The sequence below is a fragment of the Canis aureus genome, chromosome 31 (genome assembly GCF_053574225.1).
Source record: "Canis aureus isolate CA01 chromosome 31, VMU_Caureus_v.1.0, whole genome shotgun sequence".
Classification (NCBI taxonomy): Eukaryota; Metazoa; Chordata; class Mammalia; order Carnivora; family Canidae; genus Canis; species Canis aureus.
In genome coordinates, this window is record NC_135641.1 from 9,169,559 (window position 1) to 9,186,716 (window position 17,158).

The 17,158-nt window shown below is 47.1% G+C and overlaps 2 protein-coding genes and 1 non-coding gene across 19 annotated transcripts in view; 1 reads left to right on the forward strand and 2 right to left on the reverse strand.

The window, feature by feature from the left end:
* LOC144302335 (uncharacterized) overlaps positions 1-14,301 on the reverse strand; it is a 47,588-nt gene extending 33,287 nt beyond the window's left edge. For 3 of the 6 annotated variants that reach the window (XM_077879595.1, XM_077879598.1, XM_077879597.1), the window contains exons 1-2: positions 13,949-14,300; positions 11,178-11,275 (exon numbers count right to left, since the gene is read on the reverse strand). The gene's annotated coding sequence lies outside the window, so the exon portion shown is untranslated. Of the gene's footprint in view, positions 1-11,177; positions 11,276-13,948 lie in introns of all 6 variants that reach the window. The other 3 variants (XM_077879596.1, XM_077879600.1, XM_077879599.1) reach the window with 2 other exon arrangements.
* LOC144302800 (small nucleolar RNA SNORD123) lies at positions 11,375-11,443 on the reverse strand. The gene has a single exon (XR_013369856.1). It is a non-coding gene; the product is annotated as a small nucleolar RNA SNORD123 (small nucleolar RNA).
* A 495-nt stretch (positions 14,302-14,796) lies between the features above and the next one.
* The window catches only part of SEMA5A (semaphorin 5A), a 474,025-nt gene continuing 471,663 nt past the window's right edge, over positions 14,797-17,158 (forward strand). For 3 of the 12 annotated variants that reach the window (XM_077879605.1, XM_077879601.1, XM_077879609.1), the window contains exon 1: positions 14,847-14,932. The gene's annotated coding sequence lies outside the window, so the exon portion shown is untranslated. Of the gene's footprint in view, positions 14,933-15,025; positions 15,150-15,978; positions 16,123-17,158 lie in introns of those variants that run through there. The other 9 variants (XM_077879602.1, XM_077879610.1, XM_077879603.1 and 6 more) reach the window with 7 other exon arrangements.

Consider the following 17,158-nt stretch of genomic DNA (forward strand, 5'->3'; position numbering starts at 1 on the left):
TCATTCTTGATTAATTCTATTAGGGATTTTGTTTGATCCTGGGTTAGCAGGTCAAAGTAAATTGTCAAATTTCCCAAACTGGTGGACGAAATTAGCCTGGTGGCCCGGCAGCTACGGTGGCCAAGCTCGCTTGTGCTTTGGCGTCGGGGTGCGGCCACGCACGTGGGGGGAAGCAGTGGCGGAGGTCCTCTGTGGCGGGAAGGACAGCCGTCACTCCAGCCTCACGGTCCTCACGGGTGATGAGGCTGGAGGTCAATGATCTTGAAAATCCCTTCTGGCTCTCCCATCTTCTCTTGACATGAACAAAGTAATATTAATTTTGCAGTTTCATAATCTGCAATTATACATTCTCGTCTTCAACTCCATCTGCTTGCCGACCTCAGAGTGGGAGCCATTACACTTGGAATAAAAATGCTTAGAAGTTAAGTTTGCCTTTTCGTTATGAAATAAAATTAAAGTGCCGAGAGTGCTTTGTCAGTTCGAATTAACATCTGGACGCAGGAAAGCCGCGATGCGTGTGTACCTCGGACAGCAAGCGGTCTTTTCACGCTGCGGCTGTGCTCGGGCTTTCTCAGAATTGGGGTGAGTGGGGCGGGGGGGGGGGGGAGAAGAAAGGTCATGCTTTGAAACTCAATGAGGTTCCCTTTTTTGAAATTCAAATCGTTTGGAGGACATTTTAATTTCCCACCCATTTTTCTAAATAAAGGCAACCGCAGAGCTCTGATGCCTTTATGGTCCCGCCAGAGCCCTGAGATTTGTAAGTAGCTTGGTCCTCGCCGGACACCTGGCTATTTACCCCGAGGGGGGAATCGACCCGGGCAGCCATCCTCTGTTCGAGCTATTTCTCAACATGTTCAGTCAGCCTGATCCCAATCCTTTAACTATAAGATCATTTATTGCCTAGGTTGGTACTGCCTTTTCTGAGACCTGGAGCCTGCACCTCCTTCTATCCCTAGTCCCTGAGGAACAATATCTTGACAGGCAAGGGCTGCTTCTTATGGAGCATCGTAACTCAGGGCAGGCTCCATATCATGTGACTTGGACAAAACTCAGGACTGTCTTCAAAATGTAGATTTTCCTTAAATGTGTGAACTGGAAAAAATGAGCTCCTTGTTCAATACAAATTATTTTCCCACACCAGGTACTGTCATTCTCTGAGTCAGAGCAATTTACCCAAATCCTTAGTATTTTTATCACATTTTAAAATTGTTGGAAATAACCTAACACAGCAGTACAGTCATTCATTTTATTTTCATTCTACAAGCAAACATTTTGAGCACCTGGTAACAGAAGCCACCATGCCAGGCACTGTGAATACCAAGATAAAGTCCTGTCCCTGTCTGAAGAGCTCAGGTTCTAGAAAACAAAATTGCTGAATAAAGACTGCAAGGAAAAGAAAATGATGGGAACTCAGGCATAAGAATGGCGATATTTTATATTAATTCTGATTTGCTTTCAGAAGGTAATGGGCAGGCTGGTGTATTTGTTCACATTCCCCTGAGCCCCTAAGCCTGACTATCATCACCTGGAGACAGACTGAAACTATCAAGTCGTGGGCCTCACTCAAGACCTACTGAATCTGAAACTCAGGAGTTCTTGGGCACCTGGTTGATTTTAATAAGTCCTCCCAATGATTTTGAGACACTCTCAAGTTTGAGCACGCATGGTCGAGAGCAGGTCCCAACAACCACCCAGGAGGTAGGGGGCAATGTGGCTCTCCTCCTGCTTTTGTAAATCCAGTGTTAGTGAAACACAATTAGTTTATGTATTGGAATTGCAGTGGAGACTGTGTATTTACACAGAGCCTAAATATTTACTACTAGCGCTTTATAAGCAAACTTCTCAAATCCTGATCCAGGAGTGGAGATGGGGAGGATCCAGCCTCCGATGCCCCGAGTGGTGCCATCTGAATCCCATCCACCCCTTCTACCATTACATGAATGACACATTGCAAGACACTTCACTGGGAGCGCCTGAGCCTCAGATGTTTGTGCCTTTACCGATGCAGTTCCCACATTTGGATGATTCATGGAACATGCACTGTACAAGGCTCGAGGGAATGAAATAGAAGACAATCCAGCCTGCTCAGCATACCATTATTTAATTTGGTGGAAGTTGGAAGGTGTGGCACAATTTTTTTAGGAACGAGGTATCTACATGCCAGTTCCTCACCTGCCCCAGGAGCCTGACATGTTTTCCTGGGATGAGCAGGAGTGACATCATCTCCTGCGGGTAGGGAAAGGTGAAATAAATATTGTAGCTCTCATACTGGCGTAATTAAATAATCATGTCTGTGCTGGTTGAGCTGGGAAGTTAGGTAGAAGGGAAGTAAACTGGTCAAAATGGTTTTTGAGCAACGCAGTGGGGGAATGTTCTCAGTTCCTATCCCTTCCATTCATGCACAAACCTGGAAAATCCGATCTTAGCAGAAAAGAAAAGTTGCATGTGTGTGTTCGTGCGTGTGCGTGTGTATGTGTGTGTGTGAGAGAGACAGAGACAGAGACAGATAGACAGATGGATGAGAAATCCCCTTAAGATTGGCAGTCTCTAAAGTAATAAACTTGACAACATTTTACAGAAGGTATTACAGATAAGCAAAAAATTTTATAGAAATCTGTTGATGAAGGTTGATATTTCAGCGAATCTTTAAGCAAGATAAGCAACTACCAAGAATGTTCTGTGATCACATGAGATTCTGAACAGGAAAACATATCTGTTAATACAGCTTAGTCCGGAATGAGTTGTGGTGTAGGGTACTCAGAGCAAGAACCACAGAAATAGAGAAACACAACTGGGCACTTAAGTCTTTGTTCTCTTGGATCATTTCTTTCTCAGGATTGTCGGGACCACTCACGCTGTGAAGACAGGTGAGCTTTTTGTACTGACAATAACCCGAGGTGAATGGTTGTTAAGTACCTGGGTGTCAGACTCATCTTGGGAGCTTTCACAAAACCACATGTCTGCAAACATCCCCTGGAGGCCGATCACTAGGTGTCGGGGCAGCCTGGGCTTGTGTATGTTGAAAATATTCCCAAATATTCCTGATTAGTCACATTGGTTAAGGGTTGTGATGACCAGAGCCGTCTAGAGAAGGTACTGGAAGGTTAGCATCAAATTCCATTGTTTAGTTGTTCAAGTTTACTGTGTTGAAACTTGTATAAGAAGATTGGTTACAGGAGAAAGGATATGGAGTTTGGAGTCCAACCCTTCTGGGTCCCTCTGCTTGTTAGTTTGGGAGTTGCTTCATAGAAGCATATTCTTTTTGGACCACATTTTCAAACTGTAAAATGGACAAAGCAGTGCCCTTTTGTTCATGGCTGCTGTCTCCTGAATTTCCTGTGTCACACTGCCTCATTCACTAAAGATTCCTCTTGGGGGCTTCTCCATCTACATGCATCACACATGAAAGAGGCTGGTCTCCCATGACCCATCTGTCCTTCCTTCCTGCCACAACCATTGACTTCTCCAGCTCAGGTCCCATTGTCATGGGCACATCTTGGGCCTCTGTACCTCCTGAATCTACCCTGCCTCATGACTTTTTCTGGTTCATCTTTTCCAGGCTCCCAGGGCAATGGTTCCTTGACCTCATCTTGTTCTCCATTGACACCATCTTTACCTTTGTCCCCATGTCCTTTTAGATAACTTACATTGTATGACCACCCTGAAAGTCACTTCCTGGCTAACAACCTCAGCTTTCCTGCTTCTCTCTTCTCCTGTTGACTGGCAACCATCTCCTGGTGGGACCCAATCGCCCTCTCTGTACTAGGGATGAGCTGCTAAACTTTGCTGGAGATGATCCCACTGTCAAGTGGATGGAGTTCTTTTTAGGAAGGTGAGAACAAGCCTTGGCTGGTCATTGAGTGCAGCATGGAGATTCCAGTAAGTTTGTTTTCTTGATTTCCAGGATGTTGACCTCATAGCTTCCCCTTTTCTTCTCTAACATTAATGCCTCTCCCAACTCCTCATCTGAACCCAATCCTGTACGTTATTCGGAAACAAAAGTTCTCAGAGAGGCCAGGCCCTCATCTACACCAACACAACTTCCATTCCCACCGGGCTCAATCCTATGACAGTCCTGTGACAGCCCCTGCTCTCTCCAAACCCAGATTCTACTGCCTCTTGTCTTTCTAAGGCCTTTGTTCCTACAATTAGCTTGTTTCTCTAGTGTGTGGTCAGTTTCTCTGTCCACAAAGTTATTTCAGTCAGTGTCTAAATATGCCTCAAATGACCCACTTTAAAAAATAGCCCTCTGTGCTCATGTCCCTCCAGCTGCTAGCAGGTTCTTTGTTCTTCTTCAGGACAAAACTGCTCTAATGAGCTTTCGCCCACCGTCTGTACTCCTTACTTCCCATTAACCTTCTTTACTGAATTATGAAATCTTGTGAGCGTACAGAAAAGGATAATCATCTAATGAACACCCACCCAACCGGCTCTATCCAATCTTAACATTTCTTAATATTTGCTTCATATCTTATTACTTTTCTCATGGAAAACAGAAGCACCGTTAGAGTTGGCGGCCCGTATCTTTCCATGATCTCCCTCCCACCCACCCGGAGATAAACAATCTGAATGTAGCATTTATCAGTTCTGTGCTATTGAACTGCTGTGTAGGCATCCGTGCATTATACAGATATGATGTTCGTTGTTGTTGTTTTCATACTTTACGTAAACTGACAGTATATTACCATGCTATGTCCTGCGCCACTTTGCCAACTGGGCTGTATGGAATGCACGCTTGCAACTTTGCAAGAGTGGCCAAAGTTCCTTCCCAAGTGACGGTACCAATTTACACCTCTACAGTTTCTCTCGCCAATATGTGCTAACAGTTGGTATTGCCAGACTTTTTCACTACTGCCAATCTGATTGATATGACATGGTGCCACGTTGTTCGAAACACACTTCCAGCAACATCAGGGAGGTTGTATTCTACTCTTCTGCTTGTTGGCCACTGAGCTTCCTGTTTCATTTGTACATTGTTCTCTTGTTTCCTCCTTCTCCAGTGGATTAGTAGGAGTTTGAAATCATATTCTGTCTACCATCTTTTGTCATTCGTATGCATGAAATTTTCCTAGATATGGCTTGCTTTTTAAGTAGTATTTCATCATATGGAAGTTCTAAACTTTAATGTTGTTTGCTCTATTGATTTTTTCCCCTTTTCTTTATGGCTGGCCTTTGTATCTTATTTTGAAAACTGCTTCCCTACCCAGAGGTCATATATATAGCTTCTTATAGGTTTTCTTAAATGTTTTAATGTTTTGTTTCTCACTTTGGCTTTAATCTACTTTGGAGTTATTTCTATAAATGGCTTGAGGGAGGTATCTAATTCAGTGTTTTTCAATCAGGGTTCTCAATTGGCTTAGATTCATTTGCTGAGTTGTGCCTCTCCTCAGTGGCCCCCTTTGTCACCCATCAAAGATGGCATACATGTGGGCCTGTTTGTGGGCCCTCTGTTACATTGTTCACTCTGTGCCAATATCTCAATGCCTTAATCTCTATGGCTTTAAGAACAATGAGGACTCCAACCTACCCTGTTCATTTTCTGCAGAAATTCTTTAATCACTCTTACACATTTGCTCTTGCTTTGCTTATAACTTTTAGGATCTACTTAAATTCCATCTAGCCACTTGAGATTTTGATTGGATCTCCATTGTGAGAAAGGATGAATTTGGGAAATGTGGATATTTCTGAATAGTTCATATTCAGGATGTTACCTACTGAATCACTCTGCACATAAATGTGGGATATCATCAATTTATTTTGAAATTCATGGGGCGCCTGGGTGGCCAGTGGTTGAGTGTCTGCCTTCAGCTCAGGTCATGATCCTGGGGTCTTGGGATTGAGTCATATTGGGCTCCTTGTGGGGAGCCTGCTTCTCCCTCTGCCTGTATGTCTGCCTCTCTCTCTCTCTCTGTCTGTCTCTCATGAATAAATAAAGTCTTAAAAAAATTCATTGGAATCTTTAACTTTAGTTTTATACGTTTTCCACAGAGAACCAACATACCTTTTGCCAAAATTCCTTAGGTAATCTATCAATTTTTGTTGTTGTTGTTAATGTTATTTTTTCTAAACGTATTTGCTGCAGATTTATGGGAACAGAACTGATTTATATACTGAGATTCTACATAGGAAACTTGCAAACTTTCTGTTCTAATTATTTATCTGTAGATTTTTTAAATTAAAATATTTTATTTTTTCATGAGAAACACACATGAGAGGCAGAGACACAGGCAGAGGAGAAGCAGGCTCCATGCAGGGAGCCCAATGTGGGACTCAATCCCAGGACTCTGGGATCATGCCCTGAGTCGAGGGCAGATGCTCAACCACTGAGCCACGCAGGCATCCCTCTGTAGATTTTTTTAAAGGGTTTTATTTATTTGAGAGAGAGAGAGAGAGCGAGCGAGAGCATGTGTTTCCAAGTGGGGGAAGGGCAGAGAGAGAGGGAGAGGCAGACAATCTTAAGAAGACTCCCTAGTGAGCATGGAACCAGATGGATGCAGGGCTCCATTCTAGGACTCTGAGACTCTGAGATCAGGATCTGAGCTGAAACCAAGAGTCAGGCGCTTAACCCACTGTGCCACCCAGACCCCCCTATCTGGAATACTTTTAAGTGGCTTTGCTGGAGACAATTCCATCGCTTGGGGCTCAGTTTGTTTCTTCCTTTCGACCATTGTTTCGGTTTTGAATGGAAGGGTGGATGTATGCTTGCTTGTCTTGATCTCTTTCAACTGAATGTCTCCAACTTTTTATGATTAAATGTCAAATTTTTAGTGGATTTTGTTTTTGGAAGATAGTCTATCAAATTGGGTAAACTCCCTTCTATTACTAGTATAATAGCCAAGAAGTTTGTTTTTAATTTTTAAAAGATTTTGCTACTTTATTTGACAGAGAGAGAGCGAGAGAGCACAAGCAGGGGGAGCAGCAGAGGGAGAGGGAGAAGTAGACTCCCTGTTGAGCAGGGAGCTCTATGGGGGGGGGCTCCATCCCAGGACCCCAGGATCATGACCTGAGCAGAAGGCAGAAGCTTATGCTTAATGGCCTGAGCTACCGAGGCGCCCTAAAATGTTTTTTTTTTTTTAGATGATAAGTGCACATTGAATTTTATCAAAGTATATTAAATAGCTATTGAAATAATCATATGGTTTTTCTTAATTCTGCTGATGAGGTGATTTGTATTAGTATATTTTCCAATGATAAAGCATCTTTGAAGTTTGATGACTTTGGCCTATAATTTTTATATTCACTGGAATAACTTATAAAATAGGGATTAATTGTGCCTTGAATATTTGGTAAAATCTTTCTGGCAAACCATCACTTGGTAAGTATTTACTGACTCAGTTTCTTTAATGGTCACAAATGTATCTAGATTTTCATTTCTTTAGTTTCCTAGGCTAAATTTTCTGAGTGAATTATATAGCCTGTCAGATGTTTGTCTACTTTATCAATCTTTTATTTTTTAAAATAGCTTTGGTATTGTTGATTCTATTGTAACTTCATAGTTTATTTCATTAATATGTGATACTTACTATGTGATTACCCTTACTTTGCTCCTGACTTTTGAGCTGGCCATTGAGCTTGCTAATTTAAGTCCTACTTTCCTAAGTACTCAAGGCTTAATTTCTCTGTAAATACTACTTTAGGTTCATTACTTAAGTTTTCACACAGCATATAAATTTTCCTGATTACCATTACAACTTCTTTGTCACACATGCTATTGGAAATGTGGCTTATGACAGGCAGATGTAAAGTTTTCTCAATTAATTTTTAAATTATTAATTTGTAACCTAATTGTATGATGCTTATTCAAAATTCACCGAGGCTTGCTTTGTGACCCCAGACTTGCTTAATTTTTGTAAGTCTTGCTTGAACATTTAATATTTCCATTAGAATAATCTTGCTAATTGCTCTCTTAGGCTGTCTAAATTCATATTATCTTTCCCTCCCAGGGATTTATCAATTAGTGACAGGAATGTGCTTCATTGATGATTGTGGATTTGTTCATTTTCCTAATCATTCTGTAGATTTTTACCTTTCTTATTTTGAAACTCTTTTGTTAGTTGCATACACATTTATATATCTTAATGAACTGAATTTTTTCAATGGTGAATATTTTTACTGAAAAAGATTTTCGCCTTAGAATCTGTTTTTCTGATTAGTGTTTGTAAACTAGCTTTATTTTGACTGATAATTTGTCCGATGTTTTTTATTCCCCATTGTATTACTCTGCTTTCTGCTACAATGCAATTTTATATGGTTACTGATTTCTACTAGTTCTTCTCTATTTTTTCTTTCCATTTCTGTCTTTTCTATTACATGATAGATCAAATTGTCTTTATTTCATCTTTTTTCTTATCTAACGTTTAATAAGATTGTACCTGTTGCTCTTCTTCTGCAATTACTATTACTATCCCTGGCATTTTAACAAGTGTGTTTGAGTTAAATTCTAAAGTTGGTATTTCCACTCTTCCCTGGATGTCACTCTTTTCTCCTTTTTTTTTCTTCTTTTAAAGATTTTATTTATTTATTCATAGAGACAGAGAGAGAGGCAGAGACACAGGCAGAGGGAGAAGCAGGCATCATACAGAGAGCCTGACGTGGGACTTGATCCAGGATCTCCAGGATCATGCCCTGGGCTGCAGGTGGCGCTAAACCGCTGCGCCACGGGGGCTGCCCCTCACTCTTTTCTCCTGAAGGACCCCTTCCCATTTTGTTTGTTGATAATCATCCTTTAAATGCCAGCTCAAATGCCACCTTTTCAATGACACCTGGAACTTCAACTACCATAATCAAGTTCCAGGCAGGAATCAGAAGACGGAAGGGCAAGAAAGACCATGCTGCTAGTTATTGGGCCCTTCTGTGCAGCCTTTCTTGGAACTGCACCAACTTTCATCTTATTTGTCACAGCTAGGTTCTGTGGTCTCACCTAGCTTCAAGAATTTTTTTTTTTTTTTAAGCTAGGCAGAGTGCAATTCAAATAAAATCAGGAGGTCAGTGTTATGAAGGACGATGGGGATGACTATTTGGGGATGATCACTGCAGTGTTTGCTTCGGACTGGGAGTGGCAGGGAGACCAGTCAGTACGAGCTGCTGGGATTTGGAGTGAGAGAAGCTGACATTCTGAATTAAGGCGGCAGCACTGGAATGAAAGGAAGAGTCTGAAATGAGTTTTGGTGGATGGGAGACAGGACCTTTGACAGCTCGTCTTCCCACTGATGTACTTCAGGAGACACTTTGCCTATTGGTTTAAATTAACTTAGTAGATATTCTTTTCATTGAAGTCAAGATCATTAGGAGTTAATCTCCCAGGGAAATGATGGAATAAATAAAGGTGACTAATTTGTGTTTTATTTCTAAATCTATGCTGGACTAACATTGTTTTTGAAAATATGTTTCCAAAGTGACTTATTTTCCCCCAAAGCTCTATTTCCAAAGACAGAGGAATACAGAGGACACTGATTAAAGTATAGCCATTGTTTGCTTATAGACACTCAAGATATACTCGAGGCCCAATGTCAGAAAATGACACTTAGAAAACCATACGGATGTTTATTTCCATGCCACAAACCATCTGCATTTCCTCTAGGTATTCCAAAAGTCTTTTAAACCTAGCATTTTTCCTCTCTCCATACTAATAAAAAAGATGACTGAGGTGTTTTGAGCAGAGTTTTTTTTTTTTTTTTACTTTCTTTTTTTTTTCTTTGTTTTTGGGTAGAAATTGGGTTGCTAGAAATTTAACTATAAGAAAAGGCAAAAATACTTCCAGATTTCTAGAATACTTGGGTCTTCTGGATACACAGCTAAAGTAAAATGCAATGTCTTTTGTTAATAGGCCCTTACTGGAAGGGAGATGGGTTAGTAAACTTTTCTAAGTAAAAAATAGATGAGCACTTCTAGTTGAATGCATGCTCTGGCTGTTGTATCCTTGTTTTGGCTGTGGCTCCTAATGGGTAGGCTTTAAAAAGGCTGCTCCCCTGAATGTGGCCATGAGGTGTATCTTTTTTTTTTTTTTTTTTAAGGCTTTATTTGAGAGAGAAAACGAGCAAGAGACAAGAAGCAGGAGGAGGAGGAGGAGGAGGGAGGGGGACAAGCAGACTCTTGCTTGAGCAGGGAGCCCAATGCAGGGCTAGATCCCAGGATCCCGGGATCATGATCTGAACCAAAGGCAGATGCTTAACTGAGCAACCCAGGTGCTCCCAGGCTGCTGTTTTATTTATTTATTTTTAAAGATTTTATTTACTTATTCATGAGAGAGAGAGAGAGAGAGAGGGAGAGGCAGAGACACAGGCAGAGGGAGAAGCAGGCTCCATACAGGGAGCCTGATGTGGGAGTCGATCCGGGACTCCAGGATCACACCCTGGGTAGAAGGTGGCGCTAAACCGCTGGGCCGCCTAGAGATCCCCCACTGGCCTGCTTACCCCTGCCAGGGGAGTGAGCAGCTATAGTAAAGGGGGCGGCGTGAGCCTTTCTTGGGTAAAACCTGAAAGAGCTTCTGGTAAAGCTCAAGGGACTTGAGTCAGGGCTGAAGGCTCCCTGATACTCTCCCTACTTAGTGATTCTTTGTCAAAACTTAGGTTAGCATCCTCTGTAGCCCTATTCAAGGGTCTTCCAATACTTAGAACACATGAACAAAAAGCAGCAGCCTAGGCGATGGTAGTGAGGCATAAAATGGCACATCTTTTTACCAACATTTGGCTGCTTAAAAACAAAACTGATGGGGTTGTTCAGATGATCTAGCAGTTTTATTTATTTTTATTTTGTATTTTAAAAAATATTTTATTTATTTATTCATAAAAGACATAGAGAGAGAGGCAGAGACATAGACAGAGGGAGAAGCAGAATCCCTGTGGGGAGCCTGATGTGGGACTCAGTCCCAGAACCCCAGGATCATACTCTGAGCTGAAGGCAGGTGCTCAACCGCTGAGCCCCTCAGGCGTCCTGATCTAGCACTTGTATTAATTGTCAAATGCCATGGATCTAAAAGAAGGAAAAGCCAAGTAAAAGAATACTTGTGGCTCATGATTGTGATGTGTCCCCTGGCTCATCTGTAGGAAAATCCGGTTAAGATGTAAATGCCTGGAGGCTAAGATTTCTGGACTGAGGGTTTTCATGATGTTAATACACTCTTGTCCCGTCATTAAAGATCACAAATATCCAGGTTTCCCTCTAAGGGCGCGCCTGACCTACAGCGGCCTCTTCACTCTTCCAGGTCGTGTTCTGGGCTCTTTCAGCCCCTTCTGGGCTCTGCTACGCTGAGATGGAGGTGTCAAGAGCGGCGTGGCTGGAATTCAATCAGAAGGGAGGGAGGTACAGAGGACACAAAACTGGTTACTTATCTCAGTGACATAAGAGATCCCTCCTACCTCCACACATACATTAAGGTGAATCAGGAAATGGATGGCGTTTTTCAAGTCACGTGATCAGCGCCCCAGGGTTCATCATTTTCACCATGTGTTTGGCTGGGTTTCTCATTTTGTTTACATTATGTGCACAGCTCATCAGAAACTGTTCAGGGAGAGCTGTAGTTTTATCTCGAAAAGAAGAGAACCAAACAGTTTGGGTTTGAAATTATCACCTCTAGTTTTTTTTTTTCTCATTTAAATTCAATGAACCAACATGCAGTACATACTTAGTTTCAGATGTAGTATCACTTCTAGTTTTACAGGGATGAGAAGCAGCCCAAAGTAGGAGGAAGTCCTTCAGTGAGGAATAGTTTCTCAAGGAAAAAAAAAAAAACCCAGAAATTTCATTTTGAAAAAGGAAACATCTGTGGATTTTTTTTTAAAGATTTATTTATTCATGAGAGACAGAGAAAGAGAGAGAGAGAGAGAGGCAGAGGCACAGGCAGAGGGAGAAGCAGGCTCCCCACAGGGAGCCCTATGCAGACCCGATCACGACGAAGGCAGGCGCCCAAGAAGGCAGGCGCCCAACCACTGCCACCCAGGCGTCCCAACATCTGTGGATTCTTTAAACTAATTTTATTTGTAAAGAGCCTACTTCTGTGCTGGGCCATGGCGAGGGTCCGCCTTGCCTCCTACCTCCTTCATGCTAAGAGAGGACACACTTGCCAGCAGGTTGGTTCAAGCTCCAGAGGAAAACAGTAGCTCAGGAAAGTAAAGGAGCTTTCCCCAGATCACAAGGTGAAATTATGCCCTCAGTTTGGGTTTATTTCTCTTTAAACTAAGGATGCACTCTCAATTATTATTTGGTTTCTCCTCCCCTCATCTCATTCTCATTATTAGTTTGTAATTCATCATCATGAAATATATATATTTTAACCATGCTTCCTTATAGCCTGTAAATTGCAGTAAAATTGACACTCCCCCATACACATAAAGTTACATATTAAACATTATGTTATGATCGCTCCTGGGTTATGGTGTAGAAAGCTATTTTCTTCCCAACGCTTAAGTCTCTATGTGCCATGAATTTTTTTTTTTTTTTTTTTGTTCTTTTTAAGCACACATGCCTTTACCTGTCCTATGGAGGGGCAATGACAAGAATTAGCTAAACACATTTGGGTCCTAATTTCTGTCCCCCTTTTTCCTGATGGCGAGGGGCCCTACAGGTCTGCCCACCCTGCAAGGTCAAGTGTAAGGCAGTGTCCTCCCTCCCCTTCCTCCCCCCCCAGGAGCACAGCGTCCAGATCTTGGCCGCCTCCTCCTCCCAGGGAATGCTCCTAGGCGGTTGTGCCACGTAGGCAGAAGAATCAATGGGAACGTCAGGAAGGAGCTAGTGCCAGGCACAGGAGAGAAGTGTTAAGCTTTTCACCATGGCTCGAGGAGCCAAGCAGCTGCCCTGCACCAGGCTGAGGTCCCCAGCACAAGCCAGGGGAGAACGCTTCTACAAAAAGGCCGTAGGACACTGACATTTCCTCTGGATATCTTACAGGAAACCCCAATGAGGCCTAGAGTACCCACAGTAGCTCCATCACTAAAGAGAGAGAGAAACTGGACGTTTGGGGCTGGGCTTCCTTCCATGCAAACCTTCAGAACTGCTTCTCTTTAGTTCTTTTATATAAGAATATTTCATTTGGAAATATTCTATAAAGACTATAAAGACAAATCAAGGTCACTTTGTATTTCTATGGTCCTCCTCTTGGATCTGCGTGGCTACTGTGTGAGCCATGATGCCTTCCAGCCAGTGACCTGTTTTTTGTTTTATAGATGAGCTCGATGGCACAGTTAAGGCACACTGGGGCCTCCTCGGTTGGACAAATCCCAAGAACCAGACTCGGGAGCGATTTTGCGAATGTGGGCCAAAGGCCCAAATGTGTCACTGCGGTAAGGGAGGACAGCGCTGGGGGGCGCGTTCAGGCGTTTCCTTACTCAAGGGAAACTTTACAGCCGCGGCCTGAGGCCGAGATCGAGGAAAAAAGGGCCCAAAGATACCGTTCCCCACCCCTACCCAGAGGGAAAGGGTCAGGCGGGGCCCTTCAGGGTTCCACGCGGAAGCTTTGCAACAAAGTATCCAAGTCTAGGCGCCTTAAAAGGTACTATGCTTTCCAGTGATGAATCTTTACACTTTAATACTTGCTCCCTGAGGCCGAAGGATCCGCGCAAAAGTGCAACAAGTTACATTTAGTCCAGAATTGGACAAGTTGACTTTGTCCGTTGGAGGGTTCCTTTCTTAAGGCTCAGCGTGGCTCTTTGGGGACCCCCTGACTCGCCTCCCTTGGTTGGTCGGATTTGTTCATTTCTCTAACTTCATTCCACTGAGATCCAGCCGAACTGGCCGGGAGGTGCACCCTCAAATAGCTCCTCCAAGAACCCGGAGCAACTCTCTCGGTCTTTTAGGAGTTTCCAGCTCAGAGCAGCAAGGCGAGGTCACACAAAGCAAACCAAATCTCACACTCGGCGTCCGGACGGCCCCGGCGGCCCCGGCCCACCCCCACCCCCACCCCCACCCCCACCCCCACCCCGAGGCCAGATTCGGCCGGGGGACGCGCACGTACCTGGACGAGAGGCCGGCAGGGTGGGCGCGCCACGTCTCGGGGCTCGGCCCGCGCAGCCTGCGGCCTTTATAGCGCGCCCTCCCCGCCCCCTCCCCCTCCCCGACAGCCACGTCGGAGCGGCCGGAGGCGGGGGCCCGGGAGCCACCGACGGTCTGAGGGGCCGGGGAGAGGGAGTCACCGAAAGTAACGCTCGGGCGCGCGCGCGCGAGGGCAGGAGCCGTGGGGCTCCTGGGGCGCAGAGGGGCCCCCGGGCGCGGAGGGGGTCCCGGGCCGGGAAGGGCAGGGTCGGGGGCGGGGCCCCGGGAGGTCAGGCGCCGGGTGGGGCGCTCGGGTTTCACCCGGGCAGGCAGGAGGGGAGGAGGCGCGGCCGAGGGGCGGGGCGGGGGCGGGGCGGGGGCGGGGCGAGGGCGGGCCGGGCCGGGCCGGGGCGGGGCGAAGCGGCCCCGCGCTCCCCGCCCGCGCTCCCCGCCCGCGCTCCAGCTCGGCTCTACTCGCCGGGAAGGCGGCGCCGGCGGCGGCTGCTCTCGCTGCGCCCGCTCCCGCGCGCTGTCCTCCCGCCGCGGGTGGGCTCCGCAGCCCCCTGCCGGCCGCGGCCGTGCCCGGTGCCCGCTCTCCGCCTCCGCCTGCCCTGCGCAGGGGCGGCCCGGCCCGCGTGGCCCTTCCCGGGGGCTCCCCGCTCCTACCCGAGGCTCCGCTGCGGGGCTGGCTCCGGCACCCAACTTTGCCTTTCCTCGTCGGTCGCCCCCGCCGGGCGCGACCCTGCTCACCCCCGGCCCGGCCGCGCGCCCGGGGACGGTGCGCCCCGCGCGCACAGCGACGTCCCCAGCCCGGAGCGCCGCGAGCGGTGGGCGGCCCCGGGGAAGGGGCCGGGGGCGGCGGCGGCCGCTGCCTCGACTTCCCTCGCGGGCGCTGACGAGGGCCCACAGCGCCGCCCCGGAGCCCCCGGCGCTGGATGACTGGCACGAGGAGCGCGCCTCGCCCCCGGTGAGCGACCCCCGCCCGGTCCCCGTGGCCGCGGCCGCAGCCCCGACCGCGACCCGGGGCGGCAGTGGGCGGCGGGTGGGTCGTGGGGATCGCAGGCAGGGTCGACCCGCAGGCGCTGGGCGGGGACAGGACTGCCGTCCGTGCGGGCGCCACGGCTGAGCTAGCGCGCGGGCTGGAAGTTTGTGCCCCGTCGTGGCCGAGGTCGGCGCGTGCTGAGGTAAGGAGCAGAAGCGACGGGGTGGGCGACCTGGTGGTGGGCGAGGCGGGACCCCCGCCACACGCCTCGGGAAGGGGCGCAGGGGGCTTTGTGCGCGCACCCGGCGCGCGTCCAGGAGCTCGGTCGCGAGCGGTGCGCGGGGGTCCCCGCGGCTTGGGCTTCGCCGCCCCACCGGCTGGGGCGGGTTTTCGTGTTCGAGTTACACGGGGGTGTTGCGGCGCGCGCGAGAACCCGGGAGGCAGAGGGACTTGGGCTCAAGTCCGCCGAGCGCTTTGGTGGAGGGCGAGTGAGGCTGGGGATGCTGGGGATGCGGTGCTCGGGCCGCCTGACGGGCTGCGGCCGGGCGAGTCGCTTTCCGCCGTACGACTTCGCGGCTGCACGGTTTCGCACCCCCGGGATCGGGGCTTCGGGGCCGGAGGTGCATTTGGTCCCCGGAGGGACCTGGCGCTCTCGAGATGTGCGGGGAGACCGCCGCCAAGGAGTGGAGCGGGCTCGCTTCCCGCGGCGCCGGTGCCCGGCTTACCGCAGGCCGAGCCGGATTCCCGGGGCTTTGGCGGGAAGCGCGCGCACCTCCTCGCCCTTTCCTTGCTTTGTACCTGGATGCGGCGGCTCAGAGTTGGGATTGAACTTTCCTGCGCCCGCGGCGGCCCGGGGATCGCCGGCAGGGGGCGCTGCGAGCGAGCGCTGGAAGCGGCGGAGAGGCTGCTGAGCGGTGCCGAGTCCTGGAGTCCCGGAGTCCTGGAGTCCTGGGTGGGTGGGGGTCCCGGACCCGGACCCGGACCCGGACCCGGACCCCGCGGATCCGGCCGTGATTTCAGAAGGGAGGGGGTGGGGCAGCGGATCCGTGAACCAGGGGCAGCTCTCAGCGTTGCCAAGGGAAGGACACGAGAGGTGGTTGCCGAACACAAGGTTTCTTCCAGAGACCAACGTATCCCTGCAAACTCCTCCTGTCTGTGCAGCTGTCTTCCTCCTTGTGAGTATTTTCTCAAAAATGAAAAGCAGTAACAGCAGCAATAATAATGTGAGTTATGTTTAATACTGACAAGGTTCTGCTCCTCGGGAGCCCGTTAGTTAAAATGCCAGGAGTTACAAATGGTTGTTGCACCTTGTTTTTAGGAAAAACAATCGTGTGTCACAGCGTATCCAGAAGAGCTCCGTCATATTGGCCAAGTTTGGAAAGAGCAGACACGTTAGTAATTTTACTGTTAGTCTTTCTTAAGTAGACACAGAAAAACAAGAACAGTCTTTACTAGAGAAGATTGTCACATCTAATTAGGATTGCCAAAGTACTTGCCAGTTGTGCTGATTTTATTATTGAAGAAGGTGTAATGTTTATCATGCAGTACTTTGGGTGACCAGTTCACAATTTCAGTTTTGGGGGATAATACCTTAAATTGTGTATGACTTAAATACATTTTTCTTGTCTATGCCTGTATTTATACCAAAGGAAACATTTTTTTTTATCCCAACCATTTTTCATTTTTGTTTTAAAAGAAAAAGCAGTCCATGATATAATTGTTTGAGCTACTTGAAACACAGATTTCTTTTCCCTTGAATTTCTTTCTTGTTAAAACTTTGCCACAAAATAGCAGCTCATCCGTCGTGTTGCAAGGTCACGTAGTTATTTGCCCGCTCCTGGACCCCCAGGGGTGATGAACTGGTACCTGCTTTTACGTGTGTTTAGCCTATCTATGCGTACTTGCCTTAATAGGGAGAAGACGGATGATGCTAATCATTTTATGCCTTTTGCGAATTGTGCTAACTTATTTGGTTGTTTTAATGGCAAACAGCTGCAAGATCCCTGCTGAGAGCAAAGACTTTGGTCTCCTGGGTGGTAAAGCTTGTCTCTGTCCAAAAGAAGTTTTTGAGATGTTCAGGATTCGGTAAAAATAAACCTGCATTCTTCACTGCTGCTTCCCTTTTAAAATTATTTCTTGACTGTTTCTGGACAGAATGAAACGGAAACATACAGTACAGTGACTGTTAAAAGTTGTTGGCTATGTGGCTAT